The sequence below is a fragment of the Vulpes vulpes genome, chromosome 13 (assembly GCF_048418805.1).
Source record: "Vulpes vulpes isolate BD-2025 chromosome 13, VulVul3, whole genome shotgun sequence".
NCBI lineage: Eukaryota > Metazoa > Chordata > Mammalia > Carnivora > Canidae > Vulpes > Vulpes vulpes.
Genome location: NC_132792.1, coordinates 5,313,667 through 5,331,166, shown reverse-complemented (window position 1 = coordinate 5,331,166; position 17,500 = coordinate 5,313,667). Strand labels below are relative to the sequence as shown.

Sequence of the window (17,500 nt, the reverse complement as noted above, 5' to 3'; positions counted from 1 at the left end):
TTCTTCCCCAGGCATTCAGGGTTGCCCAGTAAATTTGGACTGACTATCATTTCATTAAGTAAACATAAATAAATTAAAATGATCAGTATCATTAATACAGAAATGTGGACGAAATGTCTGTCACCGAACAAGGCTGCCTCCTGCGGGCCCGCAGGGCAGGGGAGGGCAGAGCCGAGCTTAGGAGAGAGCACTGAGGCCCAAGGTTCCTGGCACGAAATATTGATTCCAAACAGGGAAGCGCTTTCCCTGAACCCTAAGCTGAGAGACCTGGTTGATAGAGACCCCATCGCAGGAGCACCCTTTGTGATGTGACCCTCCTGGACCCCCGAGAGCAAGTCAGAGCCTCTGTCACAGGTTCTCGAGTTCATTCTTTCCCTCTGTCCCCCCGAGTCACGGAGCAATAATTCTCTCTAAGCTGGCTCCTGAACATGCAGTTAATTTAGATCTATTGAGTTTACAGGGATTACCTTGCTTCCTTTGTAGTAAATAAAGCCGTAAACAGCTGGCGGAATTGATTAATGACTCCAGGCGAGCTGCAGCATTTAATCAATGGCAAAAGCTGTTCATTGGGTGCAGCCCAGAGCAGACAGGAGCCCAGGGCAAGGACTTCAGCCTTGGGCAGCCCAGGTAAGCCCAGGTAGGAGCTGCAGCCTGGGCAGGGCAGGGAAGAAGGGTCTCTAGATGGTCTTTATCCAATCCAGACTCCGATGGCCTCATGCGTCGTCTTGTCCTATTTTGTTTGTCTTGGGATAATTATTTGAATTATTATTTTTTAACAACTATAATTACAGGGAAAACAAGAAGAGAAACTCAAATAGATCATGTTTAAAACACCAGATCTCACTATTTTTTATATTCCCCAAATGAATGAGACCGTATAATGTTTGTCCTTTTTCAGTTGACTTATTTCACTCAGCATAATACCCTCCAGTTCCATGCACGTCGAGGCAAATGGTGGGTATTTGTCGTTTCTAATGGCTGAGGAATATTCCAGTGTATACAGAGACCACAGCTTCTTTATCCATTCATCTTTCAATGGACCCCGAGGCTCCTTAGGGGAAAGGAGGAAAAATGAGTGGGAAATATCAAAAAGGGAGACAGAACATGAGAGACTCCTAACTCTGGGAAACGAACTAGGGGTGGGGGAAGGGGAAATGGGCAGGGGGTGGGGGTGACTGGGTGACGGGCACTGAGGGAGGCACTTGATGGGATGAGCACTGGGTGTTATTCTATATGTTTGCAAATTGAACACCAATAAAAAATAAATTTATAAAAAAATAAAAATAATATCAATAGATGAAAAAAAATAAAACACCAGATCTCATCTACAATAAATCAAAGTAGTTGAATTTTCTCATGTTTGTATCATGTTACTGGTCACACATGTACATCATTTTTGCATTTTTAGTTTGCTCCCCAATAACCCGTTCTCCCAGGCAATCAGAGACATTGATTGTCTAAAAATGTCAACTCGGTCACACTATGCTCTGCTTATGTTCTGCAGGAGCTTCTTCAGGGTCTTCAGAATAGTTTCTCAGCTCCTTAGAAAGTCTGAAAAACACAGCCTCCACGGTGGGGTCTGGCTCATGTCTCTGATTTTATGTTTCACCAATATCCTTATTATTTGCCAGAATCCTGCCACGGTGCTCTTCCAGGTTCTCAATCATCCCGTGGCTTTGCTGTCACTGCTAGATCTCTGTGCCCTGCTTTGTCCTCTGCCCACAACATTCTCCCTCTATTCATTCCTTGATGATTCCAATGCACATACATGTGTCAGAACTGTCTCTTGCCCCAGTTCAAATTAGATTCTTCTCATTAAACTGTTTCCAGGGGGAGGGTGGTGGTGCCTGGGTGGCTCAGTCGGTTGAGTATCTGCCTACAGTTCAGGTCATGATCCCAGGGTCCTGGGATCAAGCCCCACATCAGGCTCTCTGCTCAAGGGGAAGCTCTCACTCTCCCTCTGTGCTCTCCTCCTCTTTCTCAAATAAATAAATAAATAAATAAATAAATAAATAAACAAACAAACAATCTTAAAAAAAAAAACTAAACTATCTCTGGGCACCTTGTACTTTACTTTTGCTTCACCACAGTTACAGTTGGGTTGCTTTTGCCCCATGTCCTTTCCCCCCCTAGAGTGTAAGCCACCTGAAGGCGGAAAATATCTATTTATTCATCATTGTATATGCAGTCCCTGACAGAAAATCTGGATCATAGTTGAATCATTATTGACAATTGCATTTTTTTTAAGATTTTATTTATTTTTTTGCCACAGAGAGAGAGAGAGAGAGAGAGGCAGAGTGGCAGGCAGGGATGGAGGGAGAAGCAGGCTCCCACTGAGCAGAGAGCCAGACATGGGGCTTGATCCCACAACCCCAGGATCAGGATCTGAGCTCAAGGCAGACACTTAACTCCTTGAGCCACCCAGGTACCCAAAACTATTGGATTTCATTATAAAAACATACTTTTATAATCTGCCCTTTTCGCTTAGCATTACATCATAAACATCAGACCTCAGCGATGCTTTTGATTGGTTGCTTACTATTCCACCAAATAAACAACTTATTTTGCTTAATCATCCCCTTGTTGTTGGGCAATCAGTTTTAATCTTTTATTTTATAGTGTTTATCTTTTAGCTTCCTGTGACTAACACACTCAAGAATTATTTCTAGGGAAAATGGGTTAAATTGAACAGCATATTTTCTTTGTTGTATAGTCAGAAATGCAATCATCAAAGTACTTGCCACACAGAAGGTTTGGCAGCAGAATCCCTGCCTGGTGTGTGTGTGGAGGGGATCAATGAGGTCTTCCAGGCAGCTTGGGAAATGGCAGGAAGTACCAGGAACAGTAGCTCTCCATCTATTCTTCTAAACACGATGGTTGGGCCAAACTCAGACTCTGACCAAGTGGTGAAATCCACCACAGGCAGTATGTAACTAAAAGGCCTAACTCTGGGAAATGAACAAGGGGTGGTAGAAAGGGAGGTGGTGGGGGTTGGGGTGACTGGGTGACGGGCACTGAGGGGGGCACTTGATGGGATGAGCGCTGGGTGTTATGCTGTATGTTGGCAAATTGAACACCAATAAAAAAAAAAAAGGCCATGGTTGTGTTCTAATAAAAGTGTATTTATAAAAACAGAGGCAGACTGTACCTGGCCCTTGGGCTGCGTATTGCCAACCTTTGGTCAAGAGAATTGAATCCGATGCTATTTGGAAAATGCTTAGCTCAATGTCTGGAACCTAGAAAGTACCTAATAAAATAATAGTTATTATAGAGATTACGATGCTGATGCTGATGATTGGCATCTGTCAATCTACTGGACTTGGCCACCTGCCCTCATCCTGAGATTTCTTGGATTCTGGCATCTGTAATAACAGACTCTGATGGCTCTTTCTGCCAGCACAGCTTTGCAGAGCATAGTATTTCCCTCAATAAAACTCAGTAACTCCCCTCTCTTTAGGTATATTCCATCATCATGCAACAATTCCTAGAGTCCTTTGCAAATTCCAACCCTCTCAATTTGGACGCATTAGTTTAAAGCGTATAATTACTTCTAATTGGATTCACGGTCAATGTGCTGCAGCACTATTAGAGGCATAATCGATAATCACTGTATGGAGCAATTCTAGCTCAATATCATCTCTTGCCCAAGCCTTCTGATCAGTTGAAATTTGACTGCATATTAGGTAACACCCAACAAATGAGATCTGTGGCCTCGCACCCAGCCTGTGATTACTGCTGGATTTTCCATCTGCTTCAGTGGAAAATTGTTGGCTACATGCACAAGGAGAAGGAACTCCTGGCAAGGTGTAAAAACAGGACAGTTGTCCATCTTCTGTGTCCTTACAGCTCCAGAGGCAGAGACTGACATGATTGCTTGGAGGAGGAAAAGCCACAGTCACATTTATTGATGTATTTAGCTCAGCAAACCTCTGGAAGATTCTTGAGGGTTTATTTAGGCTAATTCTAAGCCCCTTTTAGAAGCATCAGAATATATACAGCCTTCTCCTTGCTCAGAACATTTCATACAAAAGGAGGGTCTTTGGTCCCATCAGCCCTCTCACCTGCTCTCCAGCAATGTCCTCAAGCAAGAAGCAAATATATTATTCCTTGATCTTATCCTTGACTATTGTAGCTCTGCAGTGCTTTTATTTTTTTCCAGTGATCATTTTCCTTTCAACATTACCCACAGAGGACTACAGCTGAAGACAGAAGAGACAGCTGAGATTCTGACTCTAAGATTCACCAGTTCTGTGACCTGAGTGACCCAACCCGGGCCTCTGTTTGGAGGCTAGATTAAAGCCAAGGTCATTCTAGCTCTAGCCAGCTGGGTTAATGAGTGGTGTCAGAACTTGCCTTGCATCCATAAATGGGTTTATGCATCTTCTTCATGAATTAACCTGTCTGGAGTCCCAAATATGAACTACTGAACATTGAGTACCATCAAGGTTGAGGACCGTTTGAAGTATACATTGCTTTATAAGTTAATCCATCCTTTCTATAGAATTTTTTATAGGAAGTTAATAATTTTTTTTTTTTTTGCTAAGTTAAATGGAGCCAGACAAGTAAATTCAATGAAAGGATCAAGTAACATGCTGGCTCTTAAGCTCCTAGTGTCAGCCCCATTGTAGTAAATAATGGAAGAAACGGTTAAGAAATGAGTAAGGTGCCACACCCCAGTCTAAGCTCAGTGGCAGGCGCATGATTTTTGCTTACATGAGTGGATAAATGGTACACTCCGCAAGTACAAGTTAACCTCCATTCAGTCCAAGGATGAGTACTGATTCAAAGTAGAAACCACCTTAATATTGCTTATTAGGTGCTGACCATTTGGCAGGTATCATGCTAAGCCCACGGAAGACATGAATTACTTTGTCATAACCCACCTCCCATCATGAGGCTGGTTATAGCCTTCTAAGTTTACAGATGAGAAAAAGAAGACTCAGGCCCTACTGAGTAACTTAAGGACATGCTACAGGAAATCAGTAGTAGAATCAAGGTTAGACTAAGTAAGTACTGCTCTGACCCCAAGGTCTGTCCTGTCATGCCTCCCTCCCTGCAAGCTGGTGACATGCAGGCCTGACCACCTCTGCTTCTGTGGACCTAGTGGCTGACTTGTCCAAAGAGAATGTGAGCACCTCTCCTCAAGCCCTGCCATATGGCTTGGTTCCCACTTTCGTTTCTTAAGTTCTTCTGATCTTTCACTTGATCTGAAATTTTCACTCTGAATCTACTTAGTTGTCTAAAGTCTTGAAAAATTGCCTATTTCTTGTTAGTTTATGCTTCTTTGGACCCAATCTGGTGATTCTTGTACCACCAGCCCCTGCGTGAGGTCAGCTACTGAGAGGTTATTGGCCAACCAGAATTGATGGGCTTGCAGAAGAGACCTCCTCCTCCATGTCTATCTTTCTATGTGCCTGGCTATTGCCAGGTCAGTTATTACCGTGGTTAACCATGAGTACCACATATGCCACTGGACTCTTGATACTAGATTGGTATCCACCCAATTTTCAGGCCATTGCTATAAGAACATCTTACTGGAACAGAAATAGTTTTGGGGTTACTTCCTAGCTGTAGGATCTTGGGAAGACCACTTAACCTACTCTGAGACTGATGGCCTGTCTCTGAAGTGGGTATGATACTGACACCTTCCTTACAGGTGATGGCAAGGATGAGAAGCCAAGTTTGAAGAGCTCTTGACACATGGTGGTTGCTTAGTGAGTGGTGACTTTGTCGTGGTGGAGGTTGTTGCTAATTGCTCTTTCTTGGGGGTTCTGCTGCTCTGCTCTTGTGATGGTGGTCATAGCGTCTTTTACCCCTTTGCTGTAAAGTCAGCCTCCCTGTTTCATACTTCCAAACCTTCCAAATTTACACAGACCCAAGGAAACAAATCCAGCATGCACATAAGTTAATTAAGAAAATGAACGAGATCAAAGGAGACAGAGGTAGTTAGGAAGGAAAAAAGAAAGAGAATCGGGTTCAAAGTGTGGTTGTTAATTACTTGCTCTGGATTTATAATGCCAAGAGGGTCCATCAACCAGAATACAGAATGAAGAAATGAAATAAATTAGCAGAGAAACTTCGCCTTGTGTTGACTCTCTGTAATAGGCCAGAGTCCTTGTGAGTAATTAATAGCAAGTAAGGAAGCCAATTTATTCAGCAACTGAAGGGGTCCTTGTAGAAACCTTTTTAAGGATAAAACCGGCGATTGTGGAAGCAACTGCAAGCTACGTCATAGGAATGAATCGCTATTATTAATTCCTAAGGGAAGTCATGCTATAAGAGTGGGGCTTCATTGGCAACAGGGGGATTTAAACTTGAGGGTGGCACAGAACAGAGAAGATGAGCTGAATGGAGATCCTATGGCCAGAGATGGAAGCTGAGATCTTCCTCTATTTGCTCTGTGTCTTTGGGCAGCCAACTAACCTCTTTGAGTCTCATATTTTTATTCTAAGTGGAAGACAATTTTCTGGGTGATGGGCATTGAAGGGGGCACTTGACGGGATGAGCACTGGGTGTTATACTATATGTTAGTATAGGTCAACTCTCATAAGAAACATACAAAAAGAAAGAAAGAAAATTCGTTCTCCATACAACCCTCAAGGCTCTTGTGAGGATCAAAAATGAGAAAGGATTTTGTAAATTGTTAAGGCCCTGAGATCTGAGCAACAGCAATGATAAAGACAATGGTAATCATGATGGGGAAGATGTTGGGAAGGATTCAGGATCAGGCTAATGTGGAACCAAAGTTGACTCTTAGGTGTTACAATCTAAGTACAATGCCAGGGCCTAATACGTACCCCAAATACTATCCCCCTGGCTCCCTGGTGCCTCCATTGTTTACCTTGGTACAGCACATAACCCTTGATACTCAGTTTCTTCTTTTCATTGCATTGCCATGGTGTTTTCTTTCCTTCACCAATCCCTCATTATATTTTTTTCTGTAATCCACCCTAATTTTTCTTGGGTAAGTGTCAGGAAATAAGGGAATGAATCTATTATGTGCTGTGCCATATGCAAGGCCAGGATTTGTGCATTCCTCACACCACCACATCCTTTTAGCAAAATGATGAAATAGACTATTTTATTAATCCAATTTTGCATTTCAGAAAAGTGAAGCAGGTCCAGCATGATACAAGTATTAAATTATAGAGTCTAGAGTTAAGATCACATCTGTTTCATTCATACTGATAAATAACTCTTTTAATGTGTTTGACCTTGTTCTGTTCAACTACGTTGTTTTAAACTCTTCACGAGGAAGTAATGATGGATTCTGTATAAAGATCATATTAAAAGGCCCAAAGCTACACCTGGAGTCTTTAGGAAAAAAGAGTTTTAATCTTTAGTCTAAAGGCATATTCGTTGTAGTGAAGGGTTAGCTATCCCCAGAAATTAACTACCAGTGCTAATAGGAAACGTCTAGGTCAACTAAAAGGCATGTTACTTTGGTAGATGCTGGTGGCATCATTGTACACTTGCACTGTCTCCCCCACCTCTGGTCACCAAGAACTATTTTCACCAGGAACTATTTGTGGAGTTAGTCACATTTGAGTTGTGATGTCTGCCCAAAGAAGTGATGGTTTTTGTAAGCAGACCTCATCCTGGTTGTGATTTGTAGACACTGTTGATGCCTCCTTTTGATAAGGGTACCATGGGGCTTCCCATGCTAAGGTACAAGCCTCTTGGGAAAGCTAACACTTAGATGGGGTTTTCACTTTCTGAAAACATAGATGATATAGAGCAAAACCTCCTAGAGCGAAGAAAGGATAGAAAAGGTCTAAAAAGCAGTGATTGATAACAAAGGCCGAACACCCAAGCTTGCAGGTGTTCTGTGGGAGAAATAAGTGTTGCATACGATGGGGGTTCTATGTGCACACAGATGTGATCCAACTCCTATTTAAATCCTGTTAAACGCTTGCAATAGTGCAGCACTTGTCAAAGATTCCTAAATTTACTTACTCCCGCTTTCCCACACTCCACCCCTCCCCAGCAGTGTCTCTCTGCTCCATCTCTGCTCTAGTGTTCCGTGGGACATAATCAGAAAGGGTGGGAATAGGCTCAGCAGGTAAGCCCAGCAGGTGCTGCAGACAGGCTGTTTGTATCCAAGCTCTTAGAGGGGACTGCTAGCTGTTTCATTTGTTATTTTACATAAAAAGTGGTTTAGAAAAGAAAATGTCTTATTTATAGGCCTGAATTGCATGCTTTCACCTCTTCAATTGGGTCTTCCCATAGTCAACCTCAGTAATGTTACCCTGTGACCCTTGGTTATGGGGGAAACACATGCATGTATCCCCCTGGAAATGTTCTGTATATAATTTGCTTTTATATATTTGATATATCTGCTAGTCTCAAGGAGCTTGGAGTGTGGTATATGGGGGAGAAGCAGAAATAAGCAAACCAAAAAATAGTCATTTGTAAAACCCTGTGATCAAATGCTATGATGGGAATAAGCCTAAAGGCATAGAAAGGATATACAACCTACCCTAGGTGAGAGCATTCTAGAAATGAGAAACTAGTTCACCTAGTAAACTGAAGAAGACGCATATGAAATAGTTTCAAAGAAGCTTCTAGATCAATGTAATTACATTACTGATGGATTCTGAAACTGAGGTCTTCCCAGTGGAACTCGGAAGATTATGTGCTTCCCTTCAAACCTCCCTGGCTTTCTTCTCCGACTTAGATTTTGCATCTTGGGTGACATAATTAAACTACTCTCATGTGGGTGTGATTGGGTCTGTTGAAAGAAACCCAAATGCAGGCAGTTACTTATTTCTCTATAAAACACAAGTATTTTATTCCTGTGTAAATTGTTAATAATCTGTAAGTATTAGTTTTGCTTAAGTAACGAGTCAATGAGGAAAAAGATTTGGACAACCACCACTTCTAAGTAGAAATGCATTCGCTTCTTCTCTAAATATTGTGGTTATCATTCACTGATGTTATTAGAAGCTTCTTGTTAAAGTCTTAGCTGATTTCAGCCTGTCCCATTTTCCTCATGATGAAACTGTGCTTTTGTGGAGGGTTTCCACATCTGACTTCTATAAAAAAACTAAATTTGTGCAGTGGCATTTGAATTGAAGATAGTGTTTTGGTGTTTACATGGGAATGTGAATGAAACTCACTTAGAGGAACATGGAAGGAAAAGTTCTTACCATATATTGTTTCCCAGACAGAAAATGATTCTCAAAGGAGGGTCGGGAAAGCATAGTGAGCTTTGGTAAAACAAGCGTTTCACAGAAGGAGCAGCTTACCCCTGGGACTTAAAGTTCTACAGGTTAGCAGGCATGGGACACTGGCAGTGCCTGGTATACAGTAGGGGCTCAATAACCCATTTTATTTTTTTATTTTTATTTTATTTTATTTTATTTTATTTTATTTTATTTTATTTTATTTTATTTTATTTTAATTTTATTTTCAATAACCCATTTTAAATGAGTGGGGGTGATTGGACTTTTCAGTTCTTTGATGATCACAGATCACTTGGTAGTATCTCTGATATTTATGGGGGACATTCCCAGAGATTAACTCTTTGCTTCTTTGCTGTTTTGCAGTTTTGCAAAGTGTCTATGGGAGAACTGGCTCTGCTTCCTTCTCCAGCCGTTTCAAGGCCCTGGCGATCATTCCAACCATCCCTGTGAGCATGTTCAGGGTATGCTGTAGCTGGGCTCAGACCCTCTATCCTTCCCTGACAGCTTTAATGGCCTAACTGGTGCTATGAGGAAACTCAGACTGTTTTAGCTCTTCCCACTGCTGCATGGCTCGGTTCCCTGGTTCCCAGACATCTTTCCCTCCCTGCTGGTGGCTCTCCCACTCTTTTCTACTCTAGATGTCCAGTTTATGCCCCAAACTCTTTTGATTTGACTTGCATTGCATGCCACTTCTCAGCCCTGCCTTTCCAGACCCTCTCTTACTCATTCTCCATATTAGAGCTTCTATTCACTCCTAAGTCAGGCTATTTGCGATGGGGAAGCCATCTCTGATCTTGAATCTGCTCCCACATTGTGTTGCTACATGGATTTGTTCACGCTTCTTTCTCTGTGTCTGTGCACTGGGGTAGCTCCTACCATGCGGCCACTGAACTTGAGCATGCAACGTTTCAGCCAATAGGATGACAGCGAATATGACAGACCCCAACTTAGAAGCTGCCTTTGGACTTGCCTTCCCAGTGTCACATCTCTGAGTCACCCACATCTGACCTATTGCTTTTTTTCCCATCCTCCCTTGTCCCCCATCCTAACTATTTGGACCCTTGTCTTCCAGCTTCATCTGGTCTCGTCCATCCCACCATTGCCTGCTCCTCGGTCTTGACTTTGTCAGATGCTGCAGCCAACAGCTAGCAGCAGAGTCCCTGCCGTGTGCTGCTGGGGGTGCCTCCAGGGAAGAAACTGTAGACGAGTCGGAAAGAAATAGCTTGGAGAGCAGAGGTGCCTCCGCAGAATGCTGACTTGATGTTCTGTTGATGAGCAGTTTAAGGGGTCAAGAGAATAAACAGGTGTGGGGGAGGCATGAGCTGTGAACCACAGGTCTTAGAGTGAGACAGGCCAGCCCACTGCTGAAGCAGCTCTGCACACTGCTGGGCTCACGGATCTAGAAAGGGCAGGCTTGGGAGAGGCATATCCATCACAGGAGGCGGACTGCGGCCTCCGGACTCACTAAATGTTAGCACATCCTGTACAGTCAAGCAACATAAATTGGGTCAAACCTTGACGAGTGCTGAAGTTTTGCAGCACAGGGGAAGAGAGTTTTCCCAGTGTCAGACTTCAACTACTGACTTAAGGCCGCTTCATGTTAATTAAACATATTAATATAATTCAACTGTAAGAGAATCTGTAGAGCTTTTCAGATTTTCCTCAAAAGGGCTAAAAGCGGGAAGATGCCAATTCAGAAAATTTTCATGAAGGTAATTACATCATGGCAGACATCCAGGCAAGATGTACACACACGAGGGGTTCGGAAGCAACTTTTTTTTCTTTTTTAATAAATCTGCACCCACTGCATTTTATTTTATTTAGCTTCACCACACATTATGGGTTACATCGAGACAAATACCAATCAGATTTGTGGAGTAAACTGATTTGGATTTGAGTGTCAATAATGCCATTTACTAGTTAGTGTGTGGCACTGAAAAAGCTACTTCAGCATTGGAGGTTCTGTTTCCTGGAAAATGAGGAGCCAAGTTATTTCAGACAGGGAGTCTGAGGACTGGAGTAGATTAAAGCACACACACTCACACACACACACACACACACACAAGTACGGTAGGAGGCGCCAACAAAAAATGTGTTACTATTCCTATGATCCTGTGCAATTTAAAGCTGGTCATTTCACCACAATTTTCAGAATATTATAAAAAGAAAGCAGAACTCTGACCTACCCACCAGCCCCGGGTGTACCCTTCACTCTGGATGTCTGTTGTTATGACCGCCATGTGGATTCATTTTTGTTCTGTTCTCTTGAATGTGAGAACAGAGATGATCAATCACCTTCTCCCATGACAGAGCTGAGTGGAGGCAGCTCAGAGATGAATGGTGGAAGAACATGAGAATAATGGCATTTACATATACATATATGAGAAACACTTTAAAATTGCTTTCAGAAGAAAGGACAGGGAGAGAGAAAAAAAAATCCCCCTATTGAAAATTATAAAACATGCTGACTCTTTCATAGCAGAATTGTACCCCAGGTTGATGCTATTCATAATAAATTATATGGTGGTGATTTATTTATACCAAATGTTTAAGAAACTTGCCAGATTGATGAAAAATGCATAGGCATGCACTTTAGTCTGACGCCACGCATTCAATGGGGGGAAAGAAGAGCAAATGTAGAAAGGAAGAGAGGTAGAGGAACCAAGACAAGGCCTACGGGGTGGTGGAGTGATGGAGGAAAAAAAACCTTTGTATTTAAAATGACACAAAGAACATGAGCAAAATTTTCATGTGGTTGTCCCCAGTCACTCGTTCCTAAAATCATGATAAGCTGTAGGTTTCAGGATGGACCCAAGGGCACAGAGAAGGTGGCAATGTCTGGCTGGGGAAGTTTCCAGACTGACCTGATTCAAATCTCAGCTCTGGGGCAGCCCGGGTGGCTTAGTGGTTTAGCGCCTGCCTTCAGCCCAGGGCGTGATCCTGGAGTCCTGGGATCCATGGAGCCTGCTCCTCCCTCTGCCTGTGTCTCTGCCTCTCAATCTCTCTCTCTCTCTCTCTCAAGAATAAATAAATAAAATCTTTTAAAACAAATCTCAGCTCCATCAGCATTGGTGGTGTGACTCTTGGGGGGGTTACCCACCGTCCCCGACCCAGGCTCCCTTTCCTTTGTAACATTGACTCTAATTATATTGGTGAAACCAGATGAAAACCGAGTCAGCATCATCAACACAAGCTTGGGCTGGAAAGTTGAATAGCAGAAGTAAAGTCCAAACAGAGTTTCTTCAGGAACCCAAGACTCCAACAAGAAATTCAAGGTCAAGTTCAACCAAGGGTTGACCTGGAGGACAGACACAGAAACCACAGAAAGTGTGGGAGCCAGCTTGTGGCTAAATCCCATTGGCATTTGACAGCACCACGCTCTCTTGCTCTGTCTTCCAGAGTTTACGTCTGCGTAAATAGCGAAAAATCAGGCCATGCCATTAGCTAACTCTGTAAAGAGTCCAAAATAGTGAATGAAACACTCTTTCTGGCTCTATCCTGGCCCAGATTCCTGTTACCCACCCGTCAAACATGATGAGCAACTTCTTAGATCCTTTTCTGGAGATTTTAAGTCACAGGCAAGAATAGACTCGTGTGTAGACGTAGGTGAGAGGTAGACAAAGACGGATGTGCAGGTGGAGGTAGAGATGCAGTCGCACAGATTTAAACATGGGTGTAAGATACAGAGGTGCATGGAGTTAGGTGTGTGGTGTAGAGAGAGCCACGGCTGTCAGTGTAGATGCAGATGTAGATGAGTAATGGGGGGACGTGAGGATGGGCACAGGTGTGCTTCTAGATGCGGGTGTTGACGTAGATACAGTTGCACACGTAGATGTAGATGCAGATGTAGGTGAGACGTCAATGTGAAAATGCATGTAGGTCCAGGATGTCGCTGCAGGTTGAGGAGTGGACATCGGGGTGGGCATGGCTGGGGCTGCAGGTGGAACTGATTCAGCACCCTCCCTCCCGTGGGCAGGGTGTGGCGCGCCGTGTGCCCTCTCCCATAGGTTCTCTCCCCCCTTTCATTCTGGGGATCGCTCCACCACACCCCGGAGAGACCGACTTGGCCTTGCCAAGTGCTGACAGTTCTCATTACATAAACGAACTGTGACTAATCTTCCCAGGGCCCTACTGCAGAACATTTCAGTTCCGTCTCGTGTTTGATCTTACAAAACAATAAGTTTTTTTGTACTAGCATTTTTGGAGTATGTGCCTGTCAACAAACAGGTGAGGTGAAATTGTCGTGTCAAATGATGTAAGTGTCAAAAACTTTTGGGGGGAAAACAAACTTTTGGGGAGAGTTCCAAAGTGCAGGGCCCCGAATCCCTGGTGATTGGCTGAAGCAGAGCTGGCAAAGCAGAGCCCTCCAGCCCGGGCAGCCGGCGGGAGTCCATGCGAGCAGGTCCACATCACCTGTTCTTACAGGAAGCTTCGTCGTCTCACTTTGCAAGTTGATGCTCCATCACCAGAGAGCCGCTGACTGCGGTCGGCAGAGCTTTGTCTGCATCACGTTCTGGAGACTTACTGCTGAAAAATCCTGTTAGTTGAATTTCAAATGCAACTCTCTCTGGAAAGTGCAAATATTAAATCATGGAAATGTTAGCTATATGTGGGACACTTTGACAGAAATAACCATTTAGGCAAATACACATTTTTCGCTAATTCTTTATATACGTCGGTGATACCTGGATTGAATATGTGTCATTTATAAAATAAAATGCTCCTTTCTAAATATTTCTGTGGACCCCTGGATGTCTTTCACTGTTCGGATACAGTTCTTAGATTTTAGGCCAAATTGGATATAAAATTATGTAGGTTTCTATAAAACAGAAATTTCTTTAGGGAATGATGCAGGCTGTTTACTTTTTTTGTTGTTGTTTTGTGTTTTTATTAATTTATTTTTTTATTGGTGTTCAATTTGTCAACATATGGAATAACACCCAGTGCTCATCCTGTCAAGTGCCCCCCTCAGTGCCCGTCACCCAGTCACCCCCCACTCCCCGCCCACCTCCCCTCCCTTACCCCTAGTTCGTTTCCCAGAGTTAGGAGTCTCTCATGTTCTGTCTCCCTTTCTGATGTTTCCCACTCATTTTTTCTCCTTTCCCCTTATTCCCTTTCACTATTTTTTATATTCCCCAAATGAATGAGACCATATAATGTTTGTCCTTCTCCGATTGACTTATTTCACTCAGCATCATGCCCTCTAGTTCCATCCACGTCAGCTTTGATCAAAGGACACTAGGGTGGCAGCCAGGTGCGTATAGGACTGGTTTGCACTCACGCTTCTTACTTAGGGTATCCTGGCTGAATGTCTACCTACCTTGTAATAACTTTTATTTATTTATTTTGAAAGATTTTATTTTTTTATTTATTCATGAAAGACACACACAGAGAGGCAGAGACATAGGCAGAGGGAGAAGCAGGCTCCCTGTGGGGAGCCCAATACAGAACTCGATCCCAGGACCCTGGGATCACGACCTGAGCTGAAGGCAGATGCTCACCCACGGAGCCACCCAGGTGCCCCTAGGACTTTTAAACGCGCTTTCAAATTTCTATCTCACTTTGAGATTTTGTTATTCACATTGTAAGGGGCTTAGAGAGTTTTGGGACCCATTAGGTAGTGGTTCTCAAAGGGTGACCCCACAATTAGGAGCAGCTTCAGCATCTCCTAGAACTTGCTAGATATGCACATTTTTTAGCCCCTCCCTCTGCTCTAAAGCCTCTAGAGAAAGGCTGGGACAGAGGCTGGTGTTCTTCTGCCCACCCAGGGCTCCTCCACCAGGGCACCTGGTGATGAAGCTGAGAGCTGCTGGGTAGTTTGTGTCTTGCCTCATTTCACACTTTCCAGTGACATTTCTCCTTATCTGCGGGGCCATCCTTAGGTTTGTTCTTATCCATCCTCCAAATGTGAGAAGATGAAGCAGAAGAGAAAATTGCAATAAAAATAGGCCCACACTGCATGCTTGTATACAGATGATATTTTCGATTCAATCAGAAGTATCTACTTCTTTATGTTATTATTTAAAAAAAACCAGAGAAGTATTTTATTCCTTGCACGTTTTTAGACAGGAAGTTTGGCATTAGCCAAAAGTTAAATATTTCTCCCTAGCAACAGAGGCAACTTTCTGGCTATATTTACAAATTGCCTTTGACACAAATGTTCCCAGGAGCTGTTTGTTAATGTTCTAAAACATAAATTTAAACAAGGTATTTGGACATAGATTAGAGCTGGTTTATCCACAAAAGCAAATGACACAAAAACAAATGACATCAGGATTTATCCAGCTCACCTGGACATACCAGACACGAGAGGTATGTGGGATGGAGAGGATTTCTGCCTCAGTCAGGAATTCTTTTTATATTTCCTGACAGACGAATTCAGAGGTGGGGAAAAAGTGAGTAGAGTCACACAGAGGTTTTCATGCCTTTCCTGTGTATGAGCTCCTGGGTGGCTTCCTTCAGCAGGTACAATGCAAGCCTAAAGCACCTTTTTTTTTTTTTTTTCTAAAGCACCTCTGCATTCATGTTTCCGAGTTATTTGCCAGTTACAAGGAGGGACACATCAGCCAGTGCCCTTCAGAATTCCCTTCTTGCCTTGTCAATAGGATGGACCACAAACACCTCCTCTGCGACCTCAGGGAGATGTCCTGCCTGCTTTCCCCAACCTCACACCCTCAGGCCTAGGCAAGCCCAAGACCTGCTCAGCATCTCCTTTGTGTTTTTTAAAAAAAGATTTTTTATTTATTTATTTATTTATTTATTTATTTATTTATTTATTCATGAAAGACACGCACAGAGAGAGAGAGAGGCAGAGACACAGGCAGAGGCAGAAGCAGGCTCCATGCAGGGCGCCTGATGAGGGACTTGATCCCGGGTCTCCAAGATCACGCCCTGGGCCAAAGGCAGGCACTAAGCCGCTGCACCACCCAGGCTGCCCCCAGTCAGCATCTCCTATGGCATCTCACCCCAAACTGAAATCTGTCTCTCACTTGTTTTTTTCCCTCTAATTTATCATGAACACTCCTGGCAGAGGGCATCTCTTGGTGACCACTGAGCCTCCAGACCTTCCAGCAGATTCATCACATTTCAGGAACCCTAAAAGTACATTTGTTGGATGCAAAAATAAGACTCTTGAGTAGGGAATGTGGGGAAGATAAAGAGGAGTCAGAGTTAACACGTTCCTATTCTCAAGATGGTTTCTCTCATTGCTTGCTGCCTCAGGGTCTATACCACAGTATCGGTAGAACGGAGAGGTGCCAACACGTTATTCAATCAAAACAAACAACAAACAGTTATTTTATGTTTCTCACTGATTGACCCAATCCACTTGGAAGGTCCTCATACAGCAAAGTTAGGACGCTCTTGCCGGTAGCACGTGAGTTCCATTTGTTCCATTTGCCAGCTGAGGCTCCTCAGGGAGGAGGGGACACCTACCAGAGGGGCCATGGACTAGCAGAGGGTCGCTTTGGGGATGGTCTGGGAAGCAGTGCATGGGCATGTCCTGAAATAAGGTGGGACCAGGGAAGCATTTCCTTCTCATTTCATTCAAGTAAATTCGACAGAGATGCATTGAGTTGTAAAGGCTTAAACATAAAGGATTGATAAGCACATACTCACACACACATGTTCTATCCAAATATGTACCTGTCACACCTCACTGCACACATCTCTAGGGCAGAGCACACCCAGTTCACATAAACAACATGATAAACAAACAATAAATATACCATCCTCTATAGACACCTCCTACGTGCCTCCAAACCTGGAACACACACACCCTCACCTCGCACAGGCATTCATGTGTGCGCACCCAAAATTACGGGTGTGACTTACACACACATATCACACCAGCACATCTACTTGTACTTCGCACCAAACTCGCCCACATTACTCACATTGTGTGCACGCAGCTATCGCTCAGGTACAAAAACACAATCAATAAATACTTACACACCACAGACAGAAGGGCCTTCGAACTTCCTTCAGCTACGTATCCCACACATATTCGTAGCCATCCTCCACGCCCCAGCGTCTATGTCCTATGTAGCTAGCCCCCATCCCCTTGCCACATATCCCGACATATCCCATTCCTCAGTTGTGATACACACACACACTTTTATACTAGCAAACATACACACACCCGTTCACCCATGAGGATACAGCTGGCAGGTGCTCACACCCAAGAGGAGCTCTTTGACGCTGTAGCAAGCAAGATTCACGCACGTCTGAAAGGGATGGTTTTGAAGAGCAGGCTGTCTGAAACCGGGTGTATGAAACATCCATGCACGTCTGACCAAAGCTTCTCTGCTGCTAGA

The 17,500-nt window shown here is 43.6% G+C and overlaps 1 long non-coding RNA gene across 1 annotated transcript in view; it reads left to right on the top strand.

Annotated features, from left to right (window-relative positions):
* Window positions 1–13,917, top strand: part of LOC140595039 (uncharacterized) — a 64,565-nt gene extending 50,648 nt beyond the window's left edge. The window contains exons 2-3 of the long non-coding RNA XR_011996437.1: window positions 9,549–9,646; window positions 10,258–13,917. This is a non-coding gene — a long non-coding RNA (uncharacterized lncRNA). The remainder of the gene's footprint in view (window positions 1–9,548; window positions 9,647–10,257) is intronic.
* The last annotated feature ends 3,583 nt before the right edge of the window (window positions 13,918–17,500 follow it).